Below are 10818 nucleotides of genomic sequence, written 5' to 3'. Positions count from 1 at the left end.
CACTGAGAAGGAACAGGGGAGGACGAGCAGTGAATGACTTCCGCTTGGGGCCTGTGGGATGTTGAGAGCCGTGAAGGAAGTTCTAGTAGGAAGGGGAGTATGTGACTCCTGAGGTTGAGAATGCCTTGGCTGGAAATAAAACCATGAGGCTGCAAACAGATGGTAACTTTATCAGTGAAAGAGCAGGAAGTCAAGTGTGAAATTACTACAGAATAAACAAAGAAAAGGGCCAAAGGCAATGATAAAAATGGTTAAGGGATGGCTCAATGCAGAGGAGCTTACAAAAGAGGCTGAACAAACAGGGAGCCAGGGTGTGAGTGAAGCGGGCGTGGACAACAGTATGGGCTCACACTGCAGCCCAGCGGACTTAGGAGTGAGGATCGGTAGTTAATTTAACACCAGGAAGGTCACCGGTGACTTCGGCAAGAGCAGTGTCAGCAACGAGTAGTGGGCAGGACTCTTGTTTGTAGAAACAGATTAAAATTTTTCAAGAAATTTCCGGTGAAACATGGAAAGAAATAGCTAACGGAAGGAGAGGTTTTATTTTCTTAAAGGTAAGTGAACTTGTTTACACGTTAACAGGAAGGAGCCAGTATAAAGGAAAGGTTGGATTTATAAGAGAAAAATGAGACAACCAATTGATAAAGGCCCTGAGAGACAGGGCCAGACGGGATCCAGAGCGGGCTGAGGGTTAACCTGGAACAGGAGACGGGATATGTCCTCCATCATAAGAGGGGAAAAAGAGGGTGAGTAGGGAAGGAAATGAGTCTGTGGTTTGGGGGACAGGAGATTGAGGACACCTGTGGCTTCTGTGTTCTCTGTGACAGTAGAGGCAAGCTCACCTGCTAGGAGTCAGGGGACAAGGACTTTGAGGCCTGCAGAGAAGCCCTGAAACGGTCCCTGTGGAAACCGGGCAAGGACTGATCAGGGAAACACAGTAGGGGCCACACGGAGGGCCTGGTTGAAGTGAGGACCACAATAATAAAGCGACGCAGGGCCTCACCTTAAATTGCTGAATTTTCCGCAGTGGCCCTTGCCCGCTTGGGGACACCTGTGGGGATAACATACAAAGTGTGGCTAGTGCCTTCGATTTCCTACTCCTTGGTCAATGGGACAATTTGTCTTCTTTCTAAAAACTCAATCATCCATTTTCAGTGAGATTTTAAAGCTTAACGAGCGTTAACTCTTCAGAGTTATTTGTTAGGAATTGACAAAGCTGTCCTTTGCAGAATTTTCATTTCCTGAAAACGAGGAGGACCTATGTATTAGTTTCCTTTGGCTGCTGTAACAAATGACCGCGAAGCTGGTGGCTTAAAACAACACAGGCTTATACATTTCTTCCAGTTATGGAGGTCAGAAAGCTGAAGTCACTCGGCAGGTGGGAGAGGGAGCTTGAGAGTTGGGAGACTGAGACCCAAGAAAACCACAGTGGCCTACACCCAGCAGAGAAAATCACACCCCAGCTTTCTGCTCCCCATGGCCTCCACCGCATCACCTGCGCCGTACCTGCCAAGGCTTTGCTCGCTATTATCTCAAACAGGAGTAAGAGATTCATTAACTTTAACAAAAGATTGTTATACTTCTACATCTCATTCCCTTTGACTTTCCCTTAGGAAAGAAGCAATTTTCTGGAACAAAGAAGGTCCTCAGCTAACGAGTGCCAGCACACGATGCCTGTAAACTAAATTCAAGTCTCTCCCGTGTCGCAGAGCCCAGCTCAGTTCTGGGGGAGTCAGGGGCATGATGGTGAAGCAGTGCCCACACAGAGCATTACCACAAATCCATTCTGGGCCTAAGGAGGGCTAGAAATGTAGGAACCCTGCTGTCATTCTTACAGAAGTATCTGATTTCTGTGAAATGATTTACGTAGCAGAGAGAACTGGAGAATTGCCGGAACTGGCATTCCTTCCTATGGGTTGCGTTCTTAGACTAAGGAAACGCCAACATCTTGAATTTATATCCCAAAATTTAAGTGGAATAATCAAGAAACATTATAATGGAGTAACTTTCACATCCCAACTAATAGCTTTCCAAAAACTATGAATGACACATGCTTATGACATATAAAGGTATAATCACGTATTTTCAGACATGTAATAAGTCATAGGAGCCAGGAGACTCGAGCTTGGGTTCGAGCTCGGCCCAAGCACTATACTTTATCATTTGACAAACTTCTTATCCTCCTCAGGGCCTCACTTTCTGCTTCTGTTGTATGATTTTATCCACAAGTCAAAAGGCATTAGATAAGGACAATGATTTAATAAGAGTCTGTAAATTTTTTAGCTGAGATTATCATAGAAAAGGTAGCTATCACTCAGATGCAGCCACCGAGAATCTGATTCATACATTTTATTCACATTCGTCAGTGTGAGCACTATAGTATCTGTGCAGCCCCTGCCTCCGCATATTCCTGTTTTACAAGTGCTTTTATATCGGAAGTCCCTAAGTCTCTGCTAGGTTTGCGACCGAGAGCATTTTGCGTGAGGTCACACCCTTTCAAAAATGCTTAAATGCTTGAGCCAAGCCAACATACCCATGAAAGCAAAGGCAATGCTGTATCTATAAATGGAATGTTTAGAATTTAAAAAGTTATCTTGAAGACAATGGCAAAAAAGAGTATGTAATATATTTAACCTTGAAAAATGTCTTTTAGGACTTCACCTCGAGGGCTGTGGAAACGTTAAAATTACTGTAGGATTTGCAAGTTTTGTCAAGGATGGAAAAATGGCTAAAATGAGAGGTTGGAAATATAGCCTGCAGATATTTTAGTTTAGCCCACACAGAATCCTAAAAATTCAAAAATTTTATTTGAAAAAATCGAATTTGGGCTGCTCTTGAAAACTGGGAAGGCCAGGCCCCCAGGCCCACCTCCCATGGCATTACTTTCCGCCACATGACTTCCTGCCCCGTCTGGATTTGAGTTTACTCCCTACACCGCGAGCAAATGAATAAAGACTAAAAATAAACACCAGTTTTAGGAAAGTGAGGGGTGGGGGAGGGAGAATACAGCAATTTCTCCGCTTCCACCATTTATGGCCAGCTCGTCTAAGCAGAGAGATGCCAAACTGACAGGAACAAACTGTAGCAAGGCCTCCCAGGCAGCGTGGGGAGGAAGGAAAACGGCAGAAAAGCCTCAGAGTGAGTAAGTGCAAAAGCCTGCACTTAGGAGAAGAATGAATGTTAACTAGGATCCTAACAGGAGCATCTCTGAGCTGCACACAGTGTAATTCAGGAGTGACTGTGATTCCTGTAGTGTCTCCAGCTGAATGGGCCACGTTCCTGATGGAGCTACTGATACCGTTTCCTCCCTCCGGGAAATTCTGGGCACGTGCTACGGGGGATACAAATAAGTCTGTGAGTGGCTACAATTCCCAAGTGGAAGTTAAAATAATTCCAGAAACATAGACTCTCATGTGTCTGAAAATACATGGTTTGAAATGAAACTTGCCCAAAATGCAAATTCGAAAGCAAGGATAAATTACATTTCCACGTTTTCTTTATAACTTGGACACCATTTGGCTTAGATGCTTTCATTTAATTTTATAAAGAGTTAATACATTTACATGATTCAAACACCAAAAACTATTTTAAAAAATGGTTATCTCCCTCCCACTCCTCAACACATGTCCCAGTTTTCTCCCCCTCCCCCTCAAACACACACAGTTCTTGTTTTTTCCTTTTAGAGAACCATCATGCATAGAGGGTCTGAGAGATGTATGTTTTCTCCCCTTTTAAAAATAATACCGTACCATATACGTTCTTGTACTTACTTCTTTTCACTTAGCAACACATTCCAGAAATTGTTCCTCATCAGTACATAAAGAGCCTGCTTGTTCCTCTTTATAGATGTAAAATAACCATTATATATACACAATTATATATATAATATATATATTATATATATATAATTTATTCAGCCAGTCTATCGCTCGACGTGTGGATTGCTTTCAATATCGTGCTACTATAAAGAAAACTTCAGCGCAAAGCCATCAATATATGTTTATGTATATTTCATGGGGTTCCCCAATATGGCCACTTGCTTCTTCAAAGCAGCAACAGGAAGAGAGAGGGAGGGAGAGAGAGACAGACAAGCGCTTCCGTCTTCTGAACATAATACATAATCCCATATATCCCACCACTTTTACTCTCTTCTATTGATTAGGAGCAAGTCAGAAGTCAGATCCACGTTCAAGGGGAGAGACTATGTAAAGGCATGACCTCCAAGAGGAGGGAATCATGGGAGTCCTTTTTAAAGCAGCCTACACCACTTGGCTTCTCTTTTGCTCTGTATTAATGTCAACATTCAGAGCCACGTCCTCTGAGAAAAGTCCAGCAATGTATGATATGATAACAAGTCCTTATATCTTCTTGCACTGGGGGAAGGGAGAACGGGTGTGGCTCCATCAAGACGATTTTGGCCGGGCGAGAGGGGGCGGTGGGGGAGTCAGTGTCTGCTACAGGAGAATGGGTCTGGTAGTACACGGGCCGTCTGCTGTTTCTGCCTGTCCTGTCCATTTCGTCTTCAGTTACCGGGTCCCCGATCTTTCTTTGGAAATCATCCTTCTCCATCCTCATCTCATGTCATTCAAGTGGGAAGATGTCAACCCACAGCCCAAGACTGACCAACTAGAGCTGTAGTGCTGGGGTTAGCAATGAGCATGTACCCCAAACCACGACCATCAGCTCTGGTCTGGGACTTTTGTAGGTCTTACTGAGAAAGGTGCTCTGAGTTCCCTGGGGTAGTTGAGCTCGAAAAATAAGACTCGACCCGCTGGCAGCCATCCTTCTCACAAGCTGGTGTGAGGGAGCACAGACAGCTGTTAGGCGGAGAGAGGGACAGTCCTGATGACATCATCTGAACACCTGGATGCGCCTCGTCTTATGTATTCCATAAACCAACAAATCTGTTACTACGTTGCTTGAGTTAATTTAATCTGGGTTTCTATCATTTGCAACCGAAATATAGAGGAGATGACTTTCTCCAGACAAAATGGCAATTTTACGGGACAAGGAGATTGTCTTACTGGAAATGCCCACTTCTCACCATTTTTGTTTGCTTCTTATAGCCTGGACCACTTTTTCATCCACCTTAGGGTGAAATCTAAGTGGCTGGTTCGGGCCAATGCGATCTTCTTTCTAAGAGTTATCACCACAGCTGTTGATGCCAGGTATTAGCACTTGTTTGGACCCAGCCTATAAGTTAAAAGTGATGGAAAACAAATTCCATGAGGCAGGAGAGGATGCAAAACCCAGAACTCAAAGGAAAAGAGTATTCTAACACTGTGAAGTGCTTCAGACAAGATAAATGAGGACTGAAACAAAATCACTCCATCCATGGTGAGTAAGAGGGAGTTTGGGAATTTTGACAGTGTATTTCCACTGGGGCAGCATGGGGTCTGCAGCAGGCGTCACGGCACAGACAAGCGGCACTAAGTGTACACTTCTCTTTTGCTTTGGCAAAAAAGGGAACAGAGAGGGAACAGTGGCTCAGGAGAAGCCAGATGAGGGAGAGGGGTTTTGCCTGAAGAAGGATGGGGGAGCTCGGATTTCAGAGGAGCAAGGTCCTCCATGAGGAAGAGTGGAAGGGCTCCCCGCAGACTGGTGTTCCCAACCCTGGATGCACATGGGCTCGCCCAGAGAGGCTACATGAAATACCAGTGTCCAAGCCTCGTTAATCGACGTAATCAGATCCTCCGCGGGGGTGACCCAGGCTTTGGGATGTTTTCGTGAGCATCCAGGGTTAAGAACCAGTCCTTTAGACAAATACTTTGTTCCCTGGATCAATGGGAATGGAGGAAGCTCGAGACATTTAGAAACTGGGAGATTTCAAGATGGCATCGATCTCTTCGATAAAGAAAAAGGTCATCTGTTAAGAACAAGTGGGATAACGGTCGGTTTGGGGCCAGAAAGAAAGTGCAGAAGGTTTCGAACAGCCATTAGGTTAAAAACAAGTGTCCAGGAAAACAAATGTCTCCTCAGTGCTTCTGCTACGTGCAGTGAGGTTGCATAATGGATAGCGCCCCGAATGAACTGCAGCCACCGCGGCTGGAAAACAGCTCAATAACTCACCAAGCACATGAAATTTAAAGCTGAAAGGCAAGGAAAGTAAAATGGTTAAATCAACTCTGGAGAATAAATCACACAGAGGGTGTCATTAGCTGTGAGGATTAAACAGTAGGAACATGTAATGTCTGCCCAAGTGGTCATTTAAATACAAGGCTTTCTTCTCTGCAGCTCTGTGGATGGAATTACATTTCTGTGTTACATCCTTATGAGAGGACTTTGATGATTTCTTTTTCCATTTATGAAGAGACTGGTGGGTGGGCGGATGGGTGCAGAAAATATAAGTTAAATTTGCCCAGGCTCAAAAGAAAGAAAAACATAATTCTGGAAATTCACTTTCAAAATCTTCAGTGCTTACAAAAAGAAGAAAGAGACACAGCACTTGGCTGTAGAAAGCATTTACTCTAGCAGAGGTTTAATTTATGAAATAGAACCTGATGAAAGCGTGAGACAGGGACAAAGCGCTATGAGAAACCCTCAAGACGAACAACTCACAAGACTCTGCGGGTTTCGTGTGCGTGATGGAAATTTGGCGAGGCCTTTACATGTGGGTATGCACCCAAGAACCCAGGTTAGGGAAACGTGGAGTGTGAAGGGAAGCGGGAGGGGGAGCCACCACTACAGAGTATGTCAGCGTGGCGTTAATTTAAGGGGGAGCTGGAGAGCCACGTCAAGGCCTCTGCACAAGGAGAGTCACTGAAGATGAGCAGACAAGTCACGAGACTGGCCTCGTGCCTCTGAAAGATTCCACCTGCAGGAATGCTAACTGGGAAATCATTATGATGTTTGGGTGAGACAAAGGAGAAAACGGGGAAATTTTTTCTATATATATTTCCTTTCAAGTTTTAAAATATTTTAATTGAAGTATTATAGACATAAAGAGAAGTGCACAGATCCTAAGTGACAGTGAACACAACCGCGTACCTACCACTGAGATTAGGGAAGAGCACACAGGAGTGTTTCAGAAATCCCTCCAGGCCTGCTGAGCGCCCTCCCAGGCACCACGCTCTCCCCCTTGAAGGGAACCACTACCCCGACCACACCACTTGGGTTTGAATTTCATATAAATGGAGTCACACAATATCGGTCTTATGTCATTGGCTTAGTTTCTCAATATCAGTGATGCGAAACCTAGCAATGGTTTTGTGTGTAATTGTAGTTTAATCATTTTCTGTTCCATGTAGTGTCGCATGATACAAATACAGCACAACTTTTTCTTCACTCCCTTATTGATGAGTATTTGTGTCCAGCCTTCGGCTGCGGTGACTAACTCAACCGTCCCTGTACGTGTCTTTAGAGCACAGGTACGTGCACTTTTCTGGTGCAGTTTCGGTGACACCGCTGCTCAGCTTCAGTAACTGCTCACGGTTTCCCAGGGCGGCTGTGCGGCTCCACGCTTTCCGCGCGGTGTGAGCACCTCATCCTTCCACATCCTTCTTAACCCCTGGGAGAGTCAGTCTTCAATTTTTTGCTGCCCTGGTAAGTCTATAGTGGTACTCACTGTGGTTCTAATTTCTATTCGATTTATTACTAATAAATAGAGCACTTTTCAAATACTTATTAGCTATTGGGTTATTCTCTTTTGTAAGTGTTCTGCTCACATCTCTGGCTATTTTTTCATTAGGCCGTCTCCTACATATTGACTTGGAGGAAATCTTTATATATTCTGGACATATGCCCATTGTCAGTTAAACATGTTGTAAAAATCTCCCACTTTTTGGATTTTTTTTTATTCTTTTCATGGTGAGGTTTTATGTTCTTTTTTTTTTTTTTTGATGAAAAGAGTATCTTGATTTTAAATGCTGTCCATTGTATTGACCTTTTCCTTTGTGCTAAGCAGTCTTTGGGTCTTGCTTAAGAAAGCTTTGCCTACCCCAAGGTTAAATTACAGTGTTCTAGAAACCTCCGATGCTGTAAAAATGAAATCATTAATCCGCCTGAGTAGGATTTCCTCTGGAAGAGCACCCCAAGCTGGTAGGTTTAGCTTCAGGCAAATGCTGACACAACCACACTAATGTTTTTATTTTTCTCCCAACTTCCAGCATCATTTATTTTTCCTAGAATCTAGATACAATTAACTGTAGCAAGACAGTGCTCAGTACTATTTAAGCCTCATTTTAAGTTCTTTAAACTAGCTCATCATTTGTAAACGTGAATTCACATTTCAGTAAAAATGGAAACTAGCTTTGACATTAACAAAATTTACTCAATATTGAGGTTAACTACAAAATTTTTATATGAAACACGTGAACTTAATATACCAGTGGACTTAATGTACCAGAATTTGGCCTTTATAAACCAGCTTACACATGAACAGTGACCTTATTGGTCCTGACCTATTCAGTGTTGCACCGGAGCCCCGCCCACGGTTTTCAGTACGTAAACAGATCTCTCCCCTTTGGACAAAATTAAAAAGTTCCCACCCAGGAAAGAAAGGCAAAAAACAAAACAAAACAAAACAAAAAACCCCTAACAGATTTATCCAATTCTGAATCATCAGCAAATATAACACCAGAAACAGGTTATGGGCCACTTTTAACCTAAATAATATAAAAGAAAGTTACAGTGTTGGCCGAAAGAACACACAGGTTTCTCATTAAACTTTGTTTTAATGTGTCTCAAAATTCTGTGACAGATTTTGGTCAGGTTGTTTCCATTAAAAAGTACTGATTTTAAAAACTAGTAACTTAAAAACTGCCACACACACACAAAAACCAAATGGTCACAAAACGTTCTCCTTTCCTTCTGAAGGTTTTCTGATGCATTGTAACCATTAACCAGTCCCTTACTACTAAACTTAAGTGGCCAATTGAGACAAACAGTTCTGGGACCGCTCTTCCACCACTGATTAAGGCTGGGGTGGCAGGTGTTGGGGATAATATTCATTTAGCCTTCTGAGCTTTCTGGGCAGACTCGGTGACTTTGCCAGCTCCAGCTGCCTTCTTGTCCACTGCTCTGATGACACCCACAGCAACTGTCTGTCTCATGTCACGAACAACAAAGCGGCCCAGAGAAGGACAGTCAGAGAAGCTCCCAACACACACGGGCTTGCCAGGAACCATATCGACAACGGCGGCATCACAAGATTTCAAAAACTTTGGGCCACCTTCCAGCTTTTTCCCAGAGCGATGATCAATCTTCTCCCTCAGCTCAGAAATCTGCAAGCAACATGAGCTGTGTGACAGTCCAGAACAGGTGCATGTCCAGCGCTGATGTGGCCTGGATGGCTGAGGATAGTCACCTGAGCTGTGAAGCCAGCAGCTTCCATTGGTGGGGCATTTTTGCTGTCACCAGCCACACTGCCATGACGAACATCTTTGACAGACACGTTCTTGACATTGAAGCCCACATTGTCCCCAGGAAGAGCTTCACTCAGAGCTTCATGGTGCATTTCAACAGACTTTACTTCAGTTGTAACATTGACTGGAGCACAGGTGACCACCACGCCAGGTTTGAGAACACCAGTCCCCACTCGGCCCACAGGGACAGCGCCAATGCTGCCAATTTTGTAGACACCCTGGAGAGGCAGACGCAGGGGCTGGTCAGTTGGACGAGTTGGTGGCAGGATGCAGTCCAGAGCTTCCAGCAGCGTGGTTCCACCGGCACTGCCATCTTTACGGGTGACTTTCCATCCCTTGAACCAAGGCACGTTAGCACTTGGCTCCAGCGTGTTGTCGCCATTCCAACCAGACATTGGCACAAAAGCTCCTGTGTCAGGGTTGTAGCCAATTTTCTTAATGAAGGTGCTGACTTCTTTAACAATTTCCTCGTATCTCTTCTGGCTGTAGGGCGGCTCAGTGGAATCCATTTTGTTAACACCAACAATCAGCTGTTTCACACCCAGTGTGTAACCCAGCAGGGCATGCTCACGGGTCTGCCCATTCTTGGAGATCCCTGCTTCAAACCCACCAACACCAGCAGCAACAATCAGGAGAGCACAGTCAGCCTGAGATGTCCCTGTAATCATGTTCTTAATAAAGTCTCCGTGTCCTGGGGCATCAATGATGGTCACATAATACTTGCTGGTTTCGAATTTCCACAGGGAGATATCAATGGTGACACCACGCTCACGTTCAGCTTCCAGTTTATCCAAGACCCAGGCGTACTTGAAGGAGCCCTTCCCCACCTCAGCAGCCTTCCTCTCAAATTTTTCGATGGTTCTTTCGTCGATCCCACCGCATTTGTAGATCAGATGGCCAGTAGTGGTGGACTTGCCGGAATCCACGTGTCTAATAACCACAGTGTTGATGGGAGTCTTTTCCTTTCCCATTTTGGCTTTGATTTAGCGGTAGTTTTCTCAACACCTGTGTTCTGGCGGCAAACCCGTCTGGCGAAAAAGCCCACACCAGTGTTTTGGTTGAGTGTTTAATGTTTCAAATAGTAACCAGAGCTAAGGAAAAAATTCCAACTGAATTTTGGCATAAACTCTGTGGGTCAAGAAAGAAATCACTTGTCTTAAGAAAATAGAGAAGGCAAAACAAAAACAATTGAAGAAAACCCTAAAAAAAAGTGCTGTAGGAGCACTCACCCTGACATCATGACCCACTGATTTTGAACTTGAACTAAGGAAGAGAAGACCATGAGTCTTTCATATGTGCTTTTCTTTTCTTGAGTTAATTTTGACCTATTACTTAAGTGATATGTCTCCAAGTATATATTTTTTCAAATGGCTTATTTTCTTACGCCTTGCATATTTGAGAATGTATTTTGATTGCCTTCACCTATCCACAAGACTAAGCAATCAATTCTAGATCA

General features: G+C 44.0%; 1 pseudogene; it reads right to left on the bottom strand.

The window, feature by feature from the left end:
- Positions 1-8907: 8907 nt before the first annotated feature.
- Positions 8908-10333, bottom strand: LOC112321506 (elongation factor 1-alpha 1 pseudogene; annotated as a pseudogene).
- Positions 10334-10818: the final 485 nt, after the last annotated feature.

The sequence above is a fragment of the Desmodus rotundus genome, chromosome 13 (genome assembly GCF_022682495.2).
Source record: "Desmodus rotundus isolate HL8 chromosome 13, HLdesRot8A.1, whole genome shotgun sequence".
Classification (NCBI taxonomy): Eukaryota; Metazoa; Chordata; class Mammalia; order Chiroptera; family Phyllostomidae; genus Desmodus; species Desmodus rotundus.
Note: the sequence above shows the minus strand (reverse complement) of the source record. Positions and strands in the feature narration are given on the sequence as shown.